The sequence below is a fragment of the Ascaphus truei genome, unplaced genomic scaffold, assembly GCF_040206685.1.
Source record: "Ascaphus truei isolate aAscTru1 unplaced genomic scaffold, aAscTru1.hap1 HAP1_SCAFFOLD_2961, whole genome shotgun sequence".
Classification (NCBI taxonomy): domain Eukaryota; kingdom Metazoa; phylum Chordata; class Amphibia; order Anura; family Ascaphidae; genus Ascaphus; species Ascaphus truei.
The window spans coordinates 1-23,098 of NW_027455924.1; the positions used below are offsets into that span (position 1 = coordinate 1).

General features: G+C 42.3%; 1 long non-coding RNA gene across 1 annotated transcript; it reads right to left on the minus strand.

Annotated features, from left to right (window-relative positions):
* Positions 1–40: 40 nt before the first annotated feature.
* On the minus strand, positions 41–20,408 carry LOC142483106 (uncharacterized). Its single transcript, XR_012797233.1, has 3 exons — positions 20,228–20,408; positions 18,830–18,872; positions 41–1,213 (listed from the first exon to the last, which is right to left on the minus strand). It is a non-coding gene; the product is annotated as an uncharacterized LOC142483106 (long non-coding RNA).
* Positions 20,409–23,098: the final 2,690 nt, after the last annotated feature.

The window sequence follows — 23,098 nt, forward strand, 5'->3', positions numbered from 1 at the left end:
CTGCACGCCTTCATAATAAGAATTACCTGTGTTGCGCGCTTTTAATTTACATACTATTCTAAAGAAAGACTTGGAGCCCAATTAGACTAGCATGCAAGCAGGGCTCAAAGTCAAACACTCTGCAATACTTAGCAAATGGTTAGGCTACAAGTAAGGTATTAACTTTCTTACAGAGGGATTTCAGCCTGTCTAGAACACACAATATGTTTTGGTTTCTGGCCAAGATCTTCGATACCTTCTGTCTGGTGTCTGCATATGGCGCGTTCACAAGCAAACTTGCAGAGTGCATTGTGCTGAAACTGAGGGATCAGAACTGCTAGTGCTCTTAAGATCTGAAGACTAAACCGCTTCATTACACGAGGTCACGCTCCAGCTTCCCAGTGACAGACGCAGCACCATACAAATGCACCAGATCAAAAGATTTACAGGATTACACAGGTCCTTACAATGACTGTGCCCATCCTGGAAACTGGTGACAACACATGAACATCCAACCACTTCTTACAAACCCAGACATATTTTTCAAACCGGATCACATGTTATATTAATGTACGCAGATATGGACATACAATTGTTCAGTGCTTTGCAATCTAATTGCAGAAAAAGAAAATTTGCACGGCACAAGGAGCAGGCACATGTATTTAAAGGAATGATGTTAACACTGCCTATTTCCTTTCATTTTACCCTGTTCTATCCAAAGACTCCGACAGGCTCTTAAAGGGGTTAGATTAAAAAGACACAACTAAAATGCCACATATAGGAGTTGCACAGGTTTTTTTAATTTATGATGATTTCTAATGAATAACTAGGCAGACAAAAAAAAAAAAAAGGACTGTTTTTACATATCTTTGCATATTCTGTGTTTTTCACCCAAATTCTTTTGGGATGTAAAAAGGGTGGTTAAGGCAAGTGCCTTGCAGTTTCTAATCATTTTAATTAGTTTATTCACTTGTGAAAATGCGGTTATGGGCAAATGTTATATGACCTCCATATTAAAGTTACGTGATTGCTCAAAGACAGAAGTCCTCTCTGTTCATATATCCAGCATGTGTCGTGCGGGAGGTAAACAAGACAGTGATGAGAAAGTGTGTGCAGAGCAGAATTTGTCATCTTACCTGGATTACAAAGAAGTCAGTTCTCTATACACAGCAGAGGCAGGAGGTGGGGTTCATGTCTGGAATGCATTTGTCGATTTAAGGGAATCATCGGATCTCTAGATAGGAAAAAGGAGAGAAGTTATATACTTTCAAACATTTTAGCACAGATTAATATATCTAGCCTTTATTGCAACCCCATTTAAGTGAAGTACTCAAACTTAAAGGTTCGGACTTAATGTCCTTGTTAGTTTTCCACCTTCTTCCTGAAAGCAGTAATCCTGCCATTTTAACCACCCCTGCCTTTGTTTATAGGATGGGAACCAGAGGCTCCCCACAGCTGAACCTCACTATTTCCAGCTCTGACGTTCCCCCGGTTCCCAATACCTACCGGTAAAGGTAGCGGCATTACTTCCTGCTTTCTCATAGGGCTTTAATTGGCCATCCAATAGGAAGCTGCAACACTGACTTTGTTGCAGACGGGACTCAAGATTAAAGGCACCATTTTGTTTGCCCTGGAGGGAACTGAAATTTGTATTTATTTATTTATAAACTGCTCAACATTAACAAGTCGGTATCTTTGGAACCGGGAGGAGCCCAAAGCTGAACATAGCATGGTTTTGGGTAAACAAAATGGAGGAGGGGGGTGAATAAATAAATTAGCAGCAGGGCTTGATGTTTTAACTTGCAAGCTGTAACAGGATTAGCATTACCCTTTCACTCTGAATACTCCTACACACTTCACCCTTTTATTCTCTTTACTGTCTACAGCCATCCTGTAGGCATTTTAATAAATAATGTTAAAAAGAAACGTATAGAGACACACACACACTGTGGGGGTTATTCATTGAAGAGCAATTGAAAGGCTGATCAGAGCAATATCACTGGGACTCTACAACTGAGGAAAATAGGAGCTTCCGTGCCCAGATCGGCACTATCAGTTTCATGAAAGTGCAATATGATCTTTCACGGGTAACCGTTTTGCCCTGCTCTGTGGCCTGAACAATGTAGATTATCTAAAACCATGAGTTTACCAGCATGCACATTCACACACCACTAGAAGCCATAAAAATCAACCTGCAGCTAAAGCACAGCGTTCTCCATCTAGTCAAACTCTAATTTTGTTAAAAGAACAAAAAAAAAAAGTGAAAATACCCATTGCATCCTGTTTCTTTGCAATCCTCCCACCCCCACCCTGCTGGGACTAATGGATGCATTTTGTAGACCCTCTATAAATTATATATACATGTACACATTGTCATACAATCACTGTCCCTGTATGGGCTGGAGTGCGGCAGATCATATGCTTTCCAGGCTACAGGGAGTTAATCTCCCCAAAGAAGCTACTTCAACTGCAGCTAATCAGGCTGGACTCCTGAGTGAACAGAAGTGTTTTAAAAGACAGAGAGCTGCCATTGAGAGAGACTGCTTTTCCTCAGAGAAGGGGGGAAAAGAGAAAGTTCTCCCCAGCTAAGAAAGCTAGCACAGCCCCCTAGACCCGCTGGACGGTGGTTGCGGAGTCTGCTGGGACTGCCTGGGTTTGAATCCCAGGAGGAAGAATGAAGGACGCGAGACCGCACTGAAGCAGGGGACGTCCAATCCATAACCTTGGAACTACAGAGGAGGGATTCTCTGAACTCTCGCAGGGTCCAGGAGGGAACTACCTGGAGCCCCAACACAAACAGAGAAGAGAAACACTATATTGCTGTGTGCAGAGACTGTATGTTTAAATATAATCATACCTGTTTTGGGGTGGGAACCAGCTTAGCTGGACATCCAGTTAGTAAGGGCTAAACCTGCATGAATAGTTAGTTTTCCCTAAAGAGAATAGGTGTTATTTTTATGGTTTGTTTTGTTTTGACTTAAAGGGACGGTGTGACTGTTGGTGTATGATTTAACCCTGTAAATAAACCCCCTGTAGAGAAATACAATGTTTCCGGCCTTATTCTGGGACTAAAAGATGCTGCAACGTGGTGTGGGCATCAAATATGTACACATACAATTTTATGGGGGGAAAGCACACATAAAAATGAAAGTGCTTTTAAAAATATAATCATTATCGCCCATGGACTTCATTTAAAGGGGGTTCTGCGAATCCTAGGCTACGGATAAACGACACGATTAATCTCAGATTTGCAGAGAAAGACCACCCACAAGCATATTCACAGGTTACAGTAAAATAGGCTCAGAATCAAATAGGGATCCCCTTTCGCTAAAGTAAACGCAGATTCCCTCTTGTAAACATATCTGTGAATATACAAAGATTATAACAGTACATTACTTACTGTATTGAGAAGTGTGAAGAATTGTTTACACCCTCCTAATTTTGGTTTTCTGTACTCCCCCCCCCCCCACAAAACTCAATAAATATATATACATACATAAATATATACATACATACCAGTTTCAGCATTGTATTTTCTCTATTTTTATTTTCTGATTTTAAAAAAGGAGTTAGAAAAAAAAAAAAAAAAGTATTTGAGAAAAACAAAGGAATGCAAAGCACCATTGCCAGCGTTCATAGCTCATACGTTTCTGTATTGAATAAATGCTCTTTATAGTCCTATGTAGTAACACACAATAATAAGGAAACAAACTAATTTCCCCATCTCTCATCATCCAAACCAGCAAACAAAAGCAGTGCTACTCCATGGGACACCTTCCATGCTGGAAGACACCATAAAGGGCCAGATTTACTAAGCGGAGCTACTCTATTGTAGCAAAAACTTCTGTGCTGGAAGACACCTTACGGTCACATTCAAGTGGGCTATATTTATTAAACAGTGTTACCCCAGGAGACACCCTGCAGTCCTGCTATGCTGGATGGTCTAAAGTACGAGCACTGCTTAGTATTATATGGCCCTGAATCTCTAGAGGACTATAGCACACGAGAGAGCAAAGGATATATAGACAGCAGGATGCAAATCAATACACGTCATGTTCCAGGCCAGTCACCAGTAATGAAAAGGGTTACAAACTGCCCATCCCCCTGTAAACAGAGCCTCACATATTGCAAGTTCAAGCTCTACTTACTTGCCCGACTGTCCTTTTCAAGTAGTGATGTATGTTTGTCTCTTTCGGATTCCCTGCAGCCCTCCACTACACCTGCTCGCTCTGTCCTCACTACCTACGCTCTCCTCGCTTCCGTGAGCTGCTATTTTCTGCTCTGTTGACAAACAAGCAGGAGCACAGACGCACAAGTTCTGATCCGAAGTGGATTAAGGGGATTTACAGAGGCAAATCCTATTACCTGCCCCCCCGAGTGCAGACAACGCTCCATTTGTTTCAATGCGCGCTGTTTCCTCAAGCCATGGCTTTCTTAGTCAAAATACCTTGCGACTTAAAATCAGCCATACTTTGATTAAATTCGCAGGAAAGACTTAACCCCTTTAGACTCAGAAGGGCCAGGCTTTGCAACGCATTGAAGGAGTTAATATAAGAACCAGGAAGAAAAGAATTAGAGAAGGGAAGAAATATACACTGCGAGAGCTTCCAATTTTCTGCTGCAATGGGAGGAATCTACTTTCCGTTAGTACAGCTATATTTAACACGGAGGGAAATGTTCCCTCGTTCCTGGGCAATGATAAAAGTACACAGCTTTATATAGTTTTTAAAAAAACAAAAACATTTCAGCTGCTCCCATGAGGGTAAGAATTCTACAGCTATTTCCTTTACCATTGTCCATTGTAAAGGTGTACTTCATGCTTTGGCGAATGAGAGAATTCTCCCGTTCTCCCCTTTGCAATGTTACCGGGGTTCTGCTCATCACTTCCACAAAACTCTCGTTCCTACCTAGGCTAAAAATAAAAAGATTGAAAAAAAGAGGGGGGAGAGGAATAGGATACAAACTTTAAATACATCAATTGTATTAAGACGTTGCAGGATGAAACCATCCATTCAAAGATGGGGATAGGGCTGGAACAAGATGTTATGATCTGAACAGAAAAAGAAGAATATATTTTCTTTATATAATCTTGAGCCCTTGTCAATCCACTGGTGGGTGAAGGCCTCCCCAATGATCTTCCAGTGCTGTTGTTACAAACCTCTCTTCTCCACGTTGCTCCGACACGTTCTCCGATTCCGTACTCCCATTTTCATACACATACAGATCTATACTGATTCAGAAAGTTAGTTTGTTTGTCCGGCTATACAAATCCAGACGCTTAATCCTAGAGCCACCAAACTTGGCATCTAATAGGATCAAAAGGAAGAGCTTAGGGGTTTTGGTACGTTTGGCCCATAGCTTTGTATAAATATAACGATCTATGGTATGTTCTCGTACATAGGTTCAGCTGTACAAGATGTCTGCAACTCATTATCATATCACAAGTATGATGTTACGTGCCAGATAGTCTACCAGGTACAACACCCCATGGCTGATTTGCTTAGAGAAATTGTGGATGGTGGATAGGAGGTGGCGGAGGAGACAGGCGTTCCAAGACAGTGAGAAAGGAGATTGTTAGAGGGAGCGTGGGGAATGAGGCAAGCCTAGAGCCGGGTCCAGACAAGTTTGGGGGTCAAGGGTATGTAGGGGTCACACAGTTAGTGTTGCCAGAACTTCAAGAATTACCTTGAACTCTCTCTACTTTGGACAGATTTTGTCTCTCTTACCCTCTCCCCTGCCCCCCCCCCCCCCCTCCCGAGCAAGGCTGGGTAATTCCACTAGTTTATATAAATTTTTATATAGCACTGCTATGCATGCGGTGCTATTCTAGTCTTTGTTGCAGGTATGAGTCCTTGCCCTGATGAGTGTACAATCTAATTTTGGGGGATGAAATGAGTTGCCCAAGAAGAGCTGATGTTGGCATTAAACCTAGGTTCACCCACTTTATAAAAGCAGTGACATTACCACTGAGCTACTCCTTCACCCCGAACGAAAAGAAGCTCATGGAAAATATGAGGAAGTTATTCTTTGCTGGGAGGCTGTTCCATGGATCCATCACTCTTTCACTGAAGGTAATACACTTGAGGTTTCGAAGTAGATAGAATAGTAAGCAGCCTAAGGGGGACAACTTTTTTTTTTTCATTGGCTTTCAATTTCTTTGTTAAAAGGAGCAATCAAAGTAGGACGTTTAAAAAAAAAAAAATCCAAAAAGGTGGTGCCGGTTTCTCAGCAAAATTTAAAGTTCCTGATTTGCGTTAGCCAATAGGAAGCGGCATCAGATTACACCCCGGCTTCTTATTGGCTGGCAGAACTCAAGAGCTTTGAAAATGCGCCATTACATGAACCCAGCTACTGAGTCGGAGCAGCTACCAGCACCCCCTACGGAGGAAAGTATCTCTAGTAGCAGGAGGTCCCGTAGCTGAAATTAATGGGGTTCAGCCCTGGGGAACCCCTGCTTCTATCCTATGTAAAAACGAACACAAAAACGGCTGCTTGGATTTCCGCTTTGAGACTTCAAGGTGACCTTGACATACAGACTTGCCAGTTCATAGCTGAAACCGTTTCGAACTCCAATAAATGTCTGGTGTTTTCAAGAGATCAATCCTTACAAAATGGAAAAGTCTAGTCATGTTCCTGTTTTACGTTGGAACAAGTTCACTCAACAAGGACACTCAACATGAATTGCTGCTTTAATTACACGTTTGCCATTTTGGAAACACAAACAGTGCGTATGCTGGAGAGCTGTTATATCCGGTTGTGATGTTTCGCTTCAGTAGCAGTTAATAGTTATCGCAGCATCTGTATTTGCAAATGTGTTTATTTTCACCGAGGCAAACATGCAATATAATGGCGTACAATGTTTTTAATGAAGGCACCTAATCAACGGGGGAGCTCATCTGCCTGCAGTAGAATGATGCCAAATTAATACAGAATGCTGGAAACAGGTTGTTTCTAGTTTCCCTTTGTTCCTCTGTAGCAAATTTCTTTTGGCAGTATAATATCTTTGCTTTAAAAAGGCCTGCAACGTCCAAAATACTTTTGTTACAAGGTACCCCAGTCGCTAAGGCACAAACAGAAATGTAAATACCGTTAGAACTGCACTGAACTTTCCTCCGCAAACGCTTCCATGGACTACGCTGCCGACAATGAACAATTCTTCCTACTGCAAAACCCTAGCACCCGGGATATCCAAACTCTGACCCTGTACACCCAGCTAAACCAGCAGAGCCTGTGCACTGACTGACTTGCATTGTTTTCACGCCAATCCATTTGGCAAAGCCACGTTGAACTGGACGTCATTGTGTGAGCCACTGCGTGGTCGTATGTGAAGGTTAAGAAAACAATTAGTCTAAACCAAGTATTTACCAACCAGTTGTAAACTATGGGAGTGCAGTATTATGAAAGCAGCAGTGCATGGATTGCTCCGTTTAATCTCCTACACGTGTGGTTTTTTAAAAATAAATCAGTTCTGTAGTATTAGACAATACTTCATTTTTTTTCCATTAATCTCTTAATAAGAGATAATATAATGAGCATCCCTTGAGTTGTATAGCAGGCGTTAGCCCACTTCCCCAACAGTGCAAGATCTTTGCAACACTTTCCTGTTTGTGATCATTTGTTGCCAATATTCCCAGCAGTTTGAGCTGCAAACTGTAATAATAGATAATGTTACCCTTAGTAATTTAAACATTGTAGCTGCTGAGTTACACTGACTGAAGGAATGATAGAAATGGAAATGCAGCTATTTTGTAAAGCAGGGTCTTTGCTGATCGATCACAGGAGAACGAATCGATCGGCACTTAGGTCATTCAATAAAGGTAATCAAAGGCTGCATATATATTTTTTTTAAAGTATATATTTTAAGTGCCGCTTGGATTGCCTCTTGAAAACTTTATTTAGATCCAAATATAAATACACCATCAAAATGAAAAAGCTGTCATGATACATAATATATGACTACCCAATCTCAGCACACCAACGTTCATCTCTCTAAAGTAGTGTTTTTCAACCAGAGTGCAGGGTAACCCTGATGTCCCCCGACTCTCCTAGGGGAGCCACCACCCCCTGGGGAAAAACTGAGCGGGCACCTCCCGTGCCGCTTGGAAGAGAGAGAGAAGACTTCATCTCCAGACAGCTCAGGGTGCGCCCGCTAAGCAGCTATGTTTGAGGTGTGTGGGAAAATGGTTAGAAAGAGGGAAAGAGGGCTGAGTGTGATGGCTGAGTTTCTGAGGGGTGGGTGTGTGATGGCTTTGTGCAGGGAATAGAGGGATGTTAGAGCTTTGGTGGTGGGGGGGGGGGGGTGAATGGTAATAAAGACAGAGTGTGCCGTGTGAGGAGGGGATAACTGTGAAGTACATGAAATAAAAGGCAGAGTATGGTGTGGGTGGGTGAATTTGGAGTGTGTAGAGAGGGTAGAGGTGTCGTGGGTGTAAGCGAGGACAGGCGATGAGTGAGGTCTGAAGAGCAGGGGTATCCCTTCTCAAAAAAGGGTCAATAACCACTGCTCTATATATACAAAAAACCAGAGCACTAAAACAGGATCCCTCCAGTACTGCAGCTGCCAATGACTAACTCCCTTTAATCAAATATAAAATATCCCTCCTATGGTCAACATGAGTTAGAAGGCAGCAGGGACAGGCAGAGCACAAACTAAACATTACAATGCACGCAGGACTCTGCGAAAAGAAAGGGATGCATGTTTTCTGGTTTGCTCTTTGTTTTAGGTGCAAGGGCGATTCTAACTTTTAAGACGAGCTGCTGACGAACACGCAGGCTTATTAAATAGGTTAACATTACTACGCAAGTATCAATGACATTAACACATTACACGGTTTGCCTACATTTACTTACCACTATATCTGAATCAGGTACTACAAATATACTATTGTTTTTGCTGGTACCCACTTAACTATGCCAACCGAAGACATGGAGGCTGGTAGTTCTGCCATAAACCATTTTTTGGTGGGGGGGGGGGGGGGTGTAGTAACAATCTTGTAATGAACAGAACACCTACAAAATTTCTCAACAATCTCTTTCCCAACAAGGGAGACTTCCAATAACAGGAAGGTGGCTGTGTCTTTCCCACAGAGATAAAGTGTACAATTAAACACAGACTGTTATAATTTAGAGGGGTACGTCTAATATTTTTATTTATAATTACAAGCTATTTGAGTAAATGCTAAACTACACTAAGGCCTGGGACAGAGGAGCAAACAGCACTGAGCCGCGCTCCTGCTCTGCCTCGCCTGCTCCAAAATGGGGCTTTTCCCTGTCCTTGCAGGCGAGGCAGTGAGCGCGCTCTGGGGGTGGGGCTAGTCCCTCCGATCCCATTGGATGGGAGCGGTCACGTGACCGCTCCTCCGCTTCCCGGAGCGGCAAATTTCAAAACTGCCTGTCTCGGGAAAGTTTCTCAGTCTCCGCACGCATCAGCGCGCATGCGGAGGGAGAAACTATAGCCGCGCTGATGACAGATGCAGGGGCTCTGTGCATCTGCTCAGCACAGCTCAGCCCGCCTCAGCGAGCTTAAAACCACTATGTCCCAGGCCTAACAGGAGGGTTTCCCATTTGCCTACATAAAACTGCAACGTGGTTTAAACATAAGTTTCTGACCAAGTGTAGCTTCCCCCCCCCCCCTTGCAGAAAATATTTTGTCATTACTGAAATATTCTTATTGGTACATCTCTGAAAGATGGAATAGCTGCAAATTCACGATGCTATGTGGTGCTACAGACTAGTTTCACATAAACACCGTAAAACTTTGGGAGTAGCATTAAAAAAAATCAAATCTAATTTTAAGCCGTTTAAAACAGTTACTGTGAGAAACACAAGATGGAGTATCTTGTAATAAAGCCGAGACAGTTTCTCTCTCATTCTGCTTAAGAGAAAATAGAAAAGAGACACCAAGTATTCAAATTGCAAAAAGTGTTTAAATGACCCATAAATCACACGGTTACCCAACCTTAAGAGGAGGAGACAAACTTCGGGTAACCGTGTGTTTTATGAATAAATATCTGTTTTGCTCATTTTTTCCTGTTAGATTCCCCCCTTTTTTTATCTAGCACGGACACCCTCTATAGGGCGCTCACCGCAGAGGGTGCAGCCATTTTCTAAACGAACACACACACACACACACAGAGACATACACACACACAGAGACATACACACACACGCACTCACTCACTGTAATCTCAAGTAGATCTATAGCTACAATATATAACACAAGTGATCACTGACTGTGTATGCAGCGCTGTACATAGATTTTTGTAGGCACAATGAGTTTACAGTCTAGGTTGCAGTGCCTAAGACACAGAGAAATTAAGTGACTTGCCCATATTCACAAGGAGAGCTTGCAGTGGCATTTGCATTGAGTGACCCAGCCCAAAAAAGCGGTGACTTTTCCACTAACTTCCTCCTTCGGCTTTAATAAAACTGGGCTCTTTACTACCACAAAGCTGTAATTTATCATGCAGATGAAAGACAATTTCTGGATTAAGAGGAACCTCCTGATAAGTGAGACAGGTAGGACGGGCTTGTAGCATATCTGCAAAGCTGTCACTGTCACATTCTTTGCCATGCTGCCAATATACTTAGTTTGTGATTAGGAGGTTATTATCTCTTTGTTAATGTTTGAGGAATTAACAGGACATAACCAAGATGGGCCGGATGCATTGTCAGCGTACTTTATATCGAAAGCAGAGGCTGATACAAAGAAACAGGATGTGTTAACCCTGTTCTGCTTTGAAGAATTATGTGGCCAGCGCAAGAGCGAGGCTGCATCACATACCGCTTTGCAGCGATTCATTATCAAGGCTTTTGTGTTGGAAATCTTAAGGAATTGTGCACATTTGTGCTTCTTCACAGCAAATAAAAATACCAATTGTGGTGCATTTTTGCATGTCTCGGACAGGTCTGCAATCCTGTCTTTCCCCATTATCGCTTAGCAAACAGTGCTTCCACTGCAGCCAGGGATTCTGGGTAATCACGTGCAAATGAGCACAGAGAGTCACTCTTTACTTCATCCATTTTAACATGGAACCTTATAAGTTTATGCCTGCTTCCTCACAGAACTGTTTCATAACAATTTCAGCAAAGACGTGTCTGCAGCAATCTTGCTGATCAGAGCCTAAAAGCACATACTAACCCCACACAAACTTTTAAGCCTTATTTGAATCTTTTCACTGCCAGAGGAAGACTTTGCTGACCCCTCTGACAGCAAAAAGGTTAAGAAAAAGTGCAACCCCGCGCCCGCAATTCTCGATTATGGACACCAGCTATGGCTAAAGAAATCTTGTTGCTCGACAGACCTATTAACCCTCTGAGCGGCCCAGGACATAGCTACATCCGCATGGGGTCTGGCACCTTGGGTGCCCTATGATGCAGTAGCCATGTCCAAAAATCCTGCTCATTTTGCTAAAGCAGATCGAGTCCTGCACTCGACTCGAAGTGAACTGATGACTCCTCCCCTTCCATCATCAGTGACGGCAGTCACATGGCCTTCTTGACCCCATGGCACTCAAACGGTTAATGCAAAAAAAATGTATGCAATACAAATAAGGAAATGAATGCATGATGTGGATAAACTACAAAAACTATCACCTGGTGGTTCCCAATCTATGGTAATTATTTAACGAAGTGTGTTAACCTTCAGAAAGCCTTTCAATTCAAACCATTTTAAAACATCAATACCCATTTGACTGTGAAGTCTTTTACTAGCTGCAAGCCACATTGTAAAGGGTGAAAAATGCTATTTATTGCAGGGCTCTTCAACTGGCGCCCGTGAAGGGTCTTGATGTGGGTCTTAGACTCTCTGCTTATCTCATACTAGTTGCTTAGGCAGCCAAGTGCAGTTTTTCACGCTGAAACTCGCTTGTAAGTTAAGGTAAAGGTAAATATATATGGTACAAATGTTATATATGCATGCAAAATGTTGAAATACAGAGATTTCCAAGTCTTTAAAATGGACCTAAAACAACATTGCAACAAGCTTGTGCCTCTTATCCTTAATGTTTCCTAATCTGGCCCCTTTGGTGAACTAGTTAAAGAGCCCTGATATACTATAAATCCAAAAGTAGAAGCACCAAGACATGCAACATCCCGGCTACAATTTTCTCTCGTTCCAGATACGTCTGGAAATCTCTCTGAAAAAAGCAATAGCAAATATCATGCAAAGTACAATGTATACTATTGTTCTTATGGTTAGATGGGGACTTCTACAAAAGCAGTTTTTGGGAAAACATTACTGTGGCCTTTTATAACCCCATCGCTCACACAGGGGCCTGCAAAATTTCTGTTACATTTCAAAATTGCAAAGGAATTAAAAATCCAAGCAAATTTTTTTTTATAGCAACAAGATACACCAAGCTCTCTTTAGTATAGTGAGATATGCATAGTTAATGAAGCATCAGATACAATTCAAGAGCTGTAACCATTACCAGCTTCACATTGCAGAGCCAGTAACCACCCTCACTCACACTGATGAAACCCAAGTTGGAAATAGCGGTCTGTGAGTAGGTTTACTGGCTATGCACTTCTGTAACCCAGGCTCTGCTGAAAAGCTGTGCATTATAGCAGGCATACGCTTATAGGGCCCCGTGTTAAAACAGACAAGAAGCAAAAGGTGACACTGTGTGCTCATTTGCATGCCATTACCGAGAACCCCTAGCTGCAGTGGAAGCACTGTATGCGAAGAGATGATGGAGAAAGACAGATTTCCAGGCCTGTCTGAGATATCTTCTATTCCCTTGAATAGGAAATAACAGTGCATTGCCCAACTTCCTGCCATATTGACTTGGGGAGAAAGGCGTCGGCGCCTAAAAATATTTCACCAAGTTTCTTTACCTCCTATTCAGGAGAAGTCCGAAACGCCCTGCAAACCAAACTGCTGCAAGTTATCAGAAAACAGATTTAAAAAATAATAATGCCAAGATGAAAATAATGCTAAATATGGCCCTTTATTCCTGTATCTTTTGTATTCTAACAATCTTATTTGATTAAACCCTTCCTGACCTCGGCATACAATGCGCTTCATCTCCTTCCTGAAAAGACATCTGTCAGCCCAAGATGGAAAAGGGGGAGAGAAATAACCCAACTGCTGAGTTCACTAGGTCATTCTTTAATCTTAGACACATACCTACAGCCACCCACCATCCATCCCCACGTATTAGACTGTAAGCTCTTGCACCTTTGTCACCGATTGGTGTGGTGAAACATTCCAACTAGTGGTTTCTTGAACTAATAAAAATGTATGTCACTTCTAAAATGGGAATTTTAAAAATGAACACAGTATAAATGTCATTTGTATATATGCCCACATTTGCCGCTATATAAACTCATGTTATTGTTCATGTTTAAATATACATATACACACACACACACACTTAATTAGATGAACTAGTTGAAGGTATCTTTGTTAGCATGTCAGACGTTAAAAGTGCAAAATAAAACTTCACTAACGCCACATTTAAAAGTAGTTACTCTCCTGTTACTGCTCTGTAGGGAACAAAATGAATACACAAGACATCATTGCTATCTGCGAAGAACAAAGAATGGAAGACAGATCTGGTTTCATGAAGTTACTTTGAAAGTCTTTGAGCTGTAATGAAATGATAAAGTAAAAGCAGAAATGGATATGTAGCGGGTCTTTTCTATGTTTAGATTGGCTGGAGTGCATATTATATAGCACTGCCATGGTACCAAAACTAAAGGAAACCTCCCCAACTGATGCTTTATTTATGGGGGCTGTGCTGCTCAAAGAGTTCTTTCACTTGTTCTGGTCACTTCATGTAAAGAGTAAACTGAGTGACATGGTTCAATGCCAAGAACAGCAAACTGGTCCATTGGTAGAAACAGACTAGCTCTTGTAGTGTAAGCAAAGGAATGGTGTTTTCATATGTACCTCTCGCCTCTACAAACATTAATGACGTGGCCAGGGTGTGACACTTCAGGAAGAGTATCACCCTCTCATCTGAGAATTTCTGAAGTAAAACTTCCCTCTAACACCTGAATTATTACTGTAAATCGGGTTGCCATCCAGTAATAAAACCCCAATTCATAACTCCCAGTTCAGATACCGTAATAGCAGAAAGATTATTTTCATATACTGTAGGAGAAGATTTAGAGGAAATGTAATAAAGCAATTCTGCATTTAAAAGCGTTGTGAATGCATAAACAGCCACCCAGACAAAAGGTGGCAGAAGAAACTATTAAGAGCCAAATTTACTAAACGTTGCTAAGTCGCAAAGCATCATACTGCCCATGCACAACATAGCACCGCTTTGCCCTAAATGACCAACAAAATTATCAGAAAGATGAATGGTATTAGGGAATTCAAATGGTTACTTAAGAGGAATATCTGGGTCAGAATTAAAAAATGGGAGAATACAATTTCAGACTAAATGGGCCAAGCGGTTCTAATCTTACCAAAAAGATAGCAATAGTGGTGAAATGCTAGATGCACTGTTCCTATTGAAGACAGCTGACCCCTCTGTATTCACTCAACAGATGGTGAGACACAACATGGCCATGCTGTTCCTTTCCAAATCTGGCATGTCGAGAGGCCTCCTATTTACAGCTGTCAACCATCCCAACTCCCAAAGCAAGTTACAGCTCTGTCTTGACAAGTGTACACCAATACATGCATGGGTGTAAAGCGTCAGAGTGCCGAAGGCAACATAAAGCTTCACAACTCAAAGCAGACCCCTGATGTGGCTGTTCTTAAATTAGGACTACACTCTACGTTCTAATACTAGTGTAACAATAACACACAGCCTGGAGAGGAATGGGCCGTCAAAAAGCCCATACGTACCAACATGAAACCAAATATTTTGTTTCACCCGTCATGCAGCGGAACAATCTACAGTCACCTTGGCAGACTGAGTCACCCCAGGATTCTTCTGTCCAAATGTCAGAAGATATAAATTGAGCATGGAAGCCTCATTGTTTCCCAATGGTTACACAAAGGAAGATGGTGCATGAAAAGGCATCTCATGCTACTCGCCATCCCTTTTTCATGTGTAAATCAAATAGCAGGAATTGTACTAAAAGTTGTTTTTTTTTTCTACAGAGAAATGATGGTGTATGCAGTGTGTAAAATGCTTGGCGGCATCTGTAATATATGCAACTCTGAGCCCATGAACGTCACTGGGACCATGACTGGCATGTATGTATGCAATGCAGGAGATAAGACATGGGTTTAGCTTGCAGTAGACACAGTATGCATAGTAAAGAAAACACTACAATGGAGACACTGGGATATGAAGCTGAATCGTTAACCCTTTAATGCCTTTCAGAACCCTTTGGCAGCAAAAAGGATTAAGGCTAAATAACAAATATGGAATAACATCAGCTAGACACAGATGGAGCAGCCTTTATCTCTGTCACAGAACAGAGAACACTAAAGACTCATGTACCCGCAGTAATAACCAACGGAAATTCACATGACAGACTTCACATGGGTCTCATTACATATATATATATATACAGATTTAAAAAATAATAATGCCAAGATGAAAATAATGCTAAATATGGCCCTTTATTCCTGTATCTTTTGTATTCTAACAATCTTATTTGATTAAACCCTTCCTGACCTCGGCATACAATGCGCTTCATCTCCTTCCTGAAAAGACATCTGTCAGCCCAAGATGGAAAAGGGGGAGAGAAATAACCCAACTGCTGAGTTCACTAGGTCATTCTTTAATCTTAGACACATACCTACAGCCACCCACCATCCATCCCCACGTATTAGACTGTAAGCTCTTGCACCTTTGTCACCGATTGGTGTGGTGAAACATTCCAACTAGTGGTTTCTTGAACTAATAAAAATGTATGTCACTTCTAAAATGGGAATTTTAAAAATGAACACAGTATAAATGTCATTTGTATATATGCCCACATTTGCCGCTATATAAACTCATGTTATTGTTCATGTATTATATATATTATATTATGTATTTATATATATTATATATATATAAAAAAAAGATAAGTGTATATAAAGAGGATTGTGCTCACAGCAGCAGCAGCAAATAAATATATATAATTGAAGCAGGGGTTCTCCAGAGTTGAGCTGTGTTAATTTCAGCTCCAGGGAACCCCTGCTTCCCAAGATACTGATGGTAGCAGGTCTGGCTGGGCTGTATGGGGCTATCGAAATGGCATCTTAAATATCCCGCGGGCCAATAGGAAGCTGTGACGTCACCCCTTGCGGTTTCCTATTGGCCCACGTGACCAGGGCCTTTAAACCTGTGGAGCTGCTACCGACAATACCTATGGAAGTAAGTATATCAGAAAAGCAGGAGGTACCCGAAGCTGAAATTAACAGGGTTGCTCCTTTAACCAAACTAGAAGTGAATAGAACAGCCAGGTTCCACTGTACAGAACAGCAAACTCATTTTCAATAAGCAAGTGTATACATTTCCTCCACGCATAAACGTCGGCTTTAATATAAGTGCTCATTTTGTCTATAAAAAGGTAAAAGCCTGCTGGGGTTTAAGCCTGTGACCTTCATGTCACGGATACCATACAACACAGGAGCACTGAAAAGCTGAAGCCACCTCAGCAACATGAATTAACCTGATATTTCCTGCAATAATTGTTGAACACATCGCCATAAAATAACAAATAAAAACAGATTTGTCGTAAAAAATATACAAGACGTTATTTTACGACGCACTAAAAAGAAATACAAGAAAACAGTGCATCATCTAAAACAAACCTCACCTATCCAGCCTAGGAATTCCTTCTGCCAGGTACCAGAAAGCCCTGGTTTGAAACACTGAATGATGACTTTGAAAATGATCTGGATCAATAGTGGTTTCAAGGCAGTGCTTGCAAACTGCAGAAATGTGGCTGGAATCCAGATAGCATCATGCTATTTTTTGTGACCTATTGGCTTCATTACACAACATGATTGTATTGCCACACTTCTCGGAGATATGTGCGTGTACCTTCCGCTCCTTCACTTAGAGCGAACGAAACTCGAAACTTCTTGACAAGATTGCAAGGTGGCGAGTGTGGATAAAATTGCAATGAGGCATTAGAGAAGTCGATGTGGTTAGGAATACACAACAGTGTATATTAAGAATCGAGGAATTCAATCGGAAAAGCTAATAAAGAGTCTGCTGTTTTATTCCAATGAAAAAGGTGTCACTTGCATCTGCTGCTGATTTGCAATTTGTTATAAGGGACCATGTTTACAACAAAAGCTATATTAAAGGGTTATCATAGCCAGTAAAACAAAATACAGTAGCTAGTTTTTTTTTCCTACAATTTTTGTTTGAAGGCGAGAATAACCTTTGTAATTGTCCTTAGGGGCCATACAAGTACTACAGGCATTGTTTACACTGCAAGGGGAAAAGGGACATGTTTTAGATCATCTAAAAACATATTCAGAATCATCTTCGGAAGGCTGGAAATGTGCAGTCAGTCAGTATTCATGTATGTCCGGTAGGTACCCCAGACACAAACTACTGCCTTAAACAAATCGTTTTTGTTTAACTTTTCTAAGCTAAATACACTGTTCCATTTGTGGCTCACAAAAAAATATTTTGTGGGTACTGCCCAGCTGAAGTTGAGCGAGGGCAGCTAGGAAGCAGATTAGTTTGGCCCAGAAACAGCTCATTCATAAGTCACTTTAGACCGTAAAATATTCAAGAGCCTAATTGCCAAAATCTATCAGCATATAAATACCACAGCAACAACCCGGCTGCATCTAGTAACCAGAAACGGTCATAGGTCACAGATTCTGTTATCACCATGTTATTATGCTCTGCGTCACCGCTCATGGAAGTAACAGACAATTAGAAGGTTTCATGCAATTACATTTGAACTGTGCTATTATTGCATGCTTTGCTTTTGGGGAACTTGGTCAACAAAATCTGCTTGCCTTTTCATCCCTTTACAACTAACCTTATAAAGTTGTGCAACGAGACTCTGACAAAGTGATGCTATGTAATGTCGAAACACGTAAAGGAAGAGAACTCACAGACACAAAAACTTGTACATTTATGTACACTTACATCTTCTAATGTTTAAAAAACACTAACACGATTCAGCCTACTATACAAGAGAATACAGACAATGAATATCTTCCCCACAGAGCTTACAATCTAATTTGAGCAATCAAGGCACTGAAAATAAATGGAGCCGATAAGTAATTGTCAAAATAATTGTCAATTTTAAGCCAAATTGCATTTTGGTCCAAATACCATACAGCATAAGCCCAATCAATAAATATCTACCATAAAACGGAAGTTAATGTTGTTATACAAATGCACACCAATATAAACATGCCAAGACAGGTGATTAACAGGAAAAGAATACTAGAAAAATGAAAAATAAGTATGTCAACAAATCTGTACGACAATTAGCCATCTAGGTGTCTGCACATGCACAAACATGGTGTTGTACGCAAAGTTACAGGTTAGACATGCAGCTTCATTATAATGTACAAAATGACAAATATTAAAGAGCTTCAACCTGACCATCAACATATAAAACAAATAATTTAAAGCAGGCAGAAAACAGCAACATTGTGCCCAATAGTACGCTTCCCAGAATAGCACTGGAGATTTGTTTAAAAATTAAAATGTAAAAGAACATATCTTTTACTGCTCACCAACATTTCTTTACCTCACGGAACAAGGACAATGAAGGACACAGCACGAAAGCAGCAGGGTTTTGTGAGATGCAACTAATCTGTGACACATCCCTCATTTGAGAGTCATGTAATTCATCACACAAATAGCATCTGTGTATTTTCTACCACAGGTTGGCAACTGCATTGAATAAGGCAGCAAGCACACCAGGTCTGAATTTAGAGGGCAACCCCACTGTTGGGTTCATGCACACTCACCTCTCAATGTGGCATCTTCAACATGAGCAAGCGTTTACAGCATCTGTTGAAAAAAAAATTCAGGGCTCTGCTGAAATTAACTGAAGTGGTTTTCTGAGCCTCTGCAGAGACAATGAGAATTTTAAATAAATAATCTCCTCCTGGCTCATTCAAAAAATAGAAGTTTATTATTACTTTGCCATCATCCCAGCACCACGCTGTAGCTGTAAACTGGCAGCCAGTGATCCCACATCAATCCATGTTAACTCCCTGTCTGTCATCTAAACTTTTCTTTGCAGTCAGTGATGTTTGGTGACTTTGCTGGGAAAGGCAGATTTATCTTTCACCATCCTCGGTGGAGTGGATAACACAGTACCTTCTCCATTGAAAAGGTAAATTAAGATTTGTATGTCTCTCAAACAACAACCTTCCTTCTACAGCCCAAGGGCATTCCTCCTCCTTCATGCACAGCTGCAGGCTGTATCTCAGTAAGTATCTTATTACCTACTGTAACTGAACATAATGAATATCACTGCCAAGGAGCTTGCAATTCATTAACCCTTTCACTGTCTGACTTTCCTGATATCACATTTTGCAGCAGAATAAAATAAAAAAATAAAGCATTAAATAAGTTAGACTGGCCACAGGCTCTATGTAGGTGTAAATTGATTACATGATTTAGATTAAAGGTGCCCATGGGCCCTTTAGAATTGCACTGCATGTAACTCTCACAATAAACATCTATATATAAATAATGAAATAAAAAGGGCCCCACCTAGATGTGTTACAGTGCTTATATATGTAAATGCGATTAAATGAAACCGAATTACACATGGATCCTATCTAGAAGTGGACTGCAGAAGTGATCTAGAGACTGGAATAAGTAAGAATATCCATGGGCAAGGGATGCCCTCGAGTACCTCTGTGAGGAAGTTAGATACATATTGACATCAGGAAATCGTCACTTACATGTGTGTTGCAGGAGGGTTATACTGGAGTTGGAATAAAGGAGATAGGAGTTTAGCAATGGGTCCTACCTGGCGGTGTATTACATTTACTGTAACTTTGGCAGGGGGGGCTACACAAAAAAATCGAAATAATTGCCCCTACCTAAATTTGTGCTGCAGGGCTATATGTCCCTACCTATCTGTGCCTTGCACAAAAAATATATATATATCTCAACCAGATGCGTGTTGCAGAGGTGTATGCATATAATGGAATAATGTGTCCTACAGTACCTACATGTCCTGCTGCAGAGTGGTACATGCACACGTATTATTTGGAACGAAATGCGTATATATCAATGAATAAGACCCCTCTTTCCTCTGTCAGGGCAGCCGATTCCCCGTGTGTGTCAGTCTGTACGTGGCGCTGTCTCTGGGTGGGGGTGAGAAGGGCTCCCTCATCCTCCTTCGTTACCTCACTCCGCCTCACGCACTGCTGCTGCCACCGCCGGGGAAGGCTCCGGGAGCCCCGGACATGTCCGCGCCGCTTCCCTGTCACCCTCACTCACACCAGCTCCTTCCTGACAACGAAGCCGCAGCGCACCAACAAGACCTGCCATAGGATGGCGCCGCTCAGCCAGCAAGCGCAGGTCTGATTGGTGGACTGGGTGACAGACGTCATAACGGAGGGGTGTTTGTGTTGCAGGCCTCGCTCTGGGTGTCCTCGGCGCTGATTGGATACATGCTGCGGTGATATACAAGCTCCTTGGGCACCGGCAAGGTTACCCCCTGTGTGATTTCGCACACGCTTTTTATAAACGTCATCAGAGAGGGCTGCACAGGTTTCCGCTTCCGGCCGGGTTGAGGTGCCCCACTGAAGGAGATCAGAGGGCTGCAGGTGAGAGCGGCCCTAACATATCACCTGGGAATATGGCAGCCCTCTAAGTGATGGGGGGTGCGGTGGCATGGATTCCCTTGTAATGAGCTCTCATTCATTGTACAGAAGGGTGATGTTATCTGCAGAGTAACAGCTGCTCGGCTTCTGATAGGTGTGTGTGTGTGTGTGTGTGTGTGTGTGTGTGTGTGTGTGTGTGTGTGTGTGTGTGTGTGTGTGTGTGTGTGTGTGTGTGTGTGTGTGTGTGTGTGTGTGTGTGTGTGTGTGTGTGTGTGTGTGTGTGGCCTTTGTACCCCCATCCTAAGTGAGATTGGGGTGGGGGAGAGGTCTGCTTCTCTGGCTATTCCATTTAGGTGTAGTGCTGTACCTGTGTGGCAACAGGCGGGCTGAGGTACTCTGCGGTGTTGTGGGGAGAACAGGCAGGACAAGTTTTCAGGGTACCTTAGTTCTTTGGTGCAGCGCCTCCAGTCAGCATGGATCCTCTGGATAGCAGCAGAATGGCCCAGACTGACACCTTTTCTTTCAACAGCCAGACATTGTAACACACTTCTTATGGTTCAATGATATTTATTGCAGTTAGATCAGATGAAGAAAAAATGTGTATAACAAGAGGCGCCTGATGGTAGAAAAAGGATATATATCCAACCAGTTGGATAGCCAGGAATAGGCTCCAGACGTGGAGATGAGCTTAAAAACAGAAAAAGACACAATACATAGCGTGATACTGTATGACGTGTTTCTATGTAAGTTTTGTCCTTTTGTCATACAGTATCACGCTATGTATTGTGTCTTTTTCTGTTTTTAAGCTCATCTCCACGTCTGGAGCCTATTCCTGGCTATCCAACTGGTTGGATATATATCCTTTTTTACCATCAGGCGCCTCTTGTTATACACATTTTTTCTTTTTCTGTTACCATTCTGACCAGGGGGTCAGTATTTGTATTTCAGGCAGCCCCTTTTATGTGGAATATTATCCTCATTCAAGGTTTTACAATATATATTGTTCTAATTATCCAGTTAGCGCTACCCAATCTGTTTTTTAGTTAGATCAGATGCACAAAGCAGGTGCATTCTTCTCCTAGCTTCCCTTAATGAAGGTGCACTGATTAGGGCTTGGGGACCAGGCCTTCAGGACTCCTCCTCTGCCTCCTAGTGAGACAGAGGAGTAGCTGTATTCACTCTGCTGGGGGAGGAAAGAGAGACACACCCCCCTCCCCCACTTTAGGAAAGTGCCAGTATATATAGCCTTGAGTTTGTGTTTATAACCCGGCCCCGTAACAAAGCAGGTTGAATACTGATAGGTCATCATATCCTACATGTCACCCATATCCTACATGTCACCCAATCAGTTTCCTTCCCTCAGGCTGACACTTTCTGGCTGTTGCTAGGGCCCGCCCTTGGATATTTACAAATGTATCCAAGGCTGCAAAAAGCATACAGAGCCTTGGAGAAGGAATTATCCCATCCACTGCCTGCACCTAACAGGTCTTACACTGGTAGGGCCCAGGAAAAGGCATAGCGGCCGGGAGGCTATGCTACATTCTCCCCCTGGTGAAAAATTCCAACGGCCCTGCTTGGACTACAGTAGGCGTAACATCCAATACTGTACAACAACCGTTGAATTGACCTAAACACAAAATGCATTACCATCTGCATACATTAATACATTGCAATGTAACATTACAATACCATGGGTACACAGTAAATGGTATTGTCTTATACACACTCAGGTTCTATTACCCACCCACCTTTTTAATGGGGACAAAAACCTCAAGGATTACTCCCAACATGGAGAATCCCTTTTTAACTGTAATGCCTGGGGTCTTTCTTTCCAACCCCACCATCGGGGTCAGATAATTGAACAAAATATACCCTCTTAGGGCTTGCGCAAAGCATGATCCTCTGGAGCTAGAACGTGGCATAGTAATACTCCTGATGGCATACTGTGCACCCACACCCAGGTATGACGTGGTCACTAGTGTTGGAGAACTATATCCTGACGACTATTCTAGGATATCCCAGAGACAACCATTCTCTCCAATATTGACAGGGGGTATGGCCGAAGGTTTATCAATGTCAAGGATTGGGGCCTTGGAGCATCAATGTCCGGGACAACGTCCTGGAGCTTGGCTAGGCCACGTCCGGCCTTTTTTTGGACCAGGGTAGAGCCAGAGGTGGTAACCCGCTGCTTCCCCCGGTCTATAACCAGGCGGATGTACTCCTCCGTCTGGGCAATACTCACCGGAGCGGTCGCAGCAGAGTCCTGGTCCACTCCGGCAGTCGCCTTGGAAGTGACGTTATCAGCTGGGGATGGCGCCGGAAGGTCATTGTGGTCCTCTGCACAGAAGCAGGCACCTGGCAAGGCCTCCTCGCTGGGTTCGGGGCTGGTGCCTCACCACTCCGCTGACTTGAGATGGGCGTCGGATTGACTGGAACCGCCATGGATGCTGT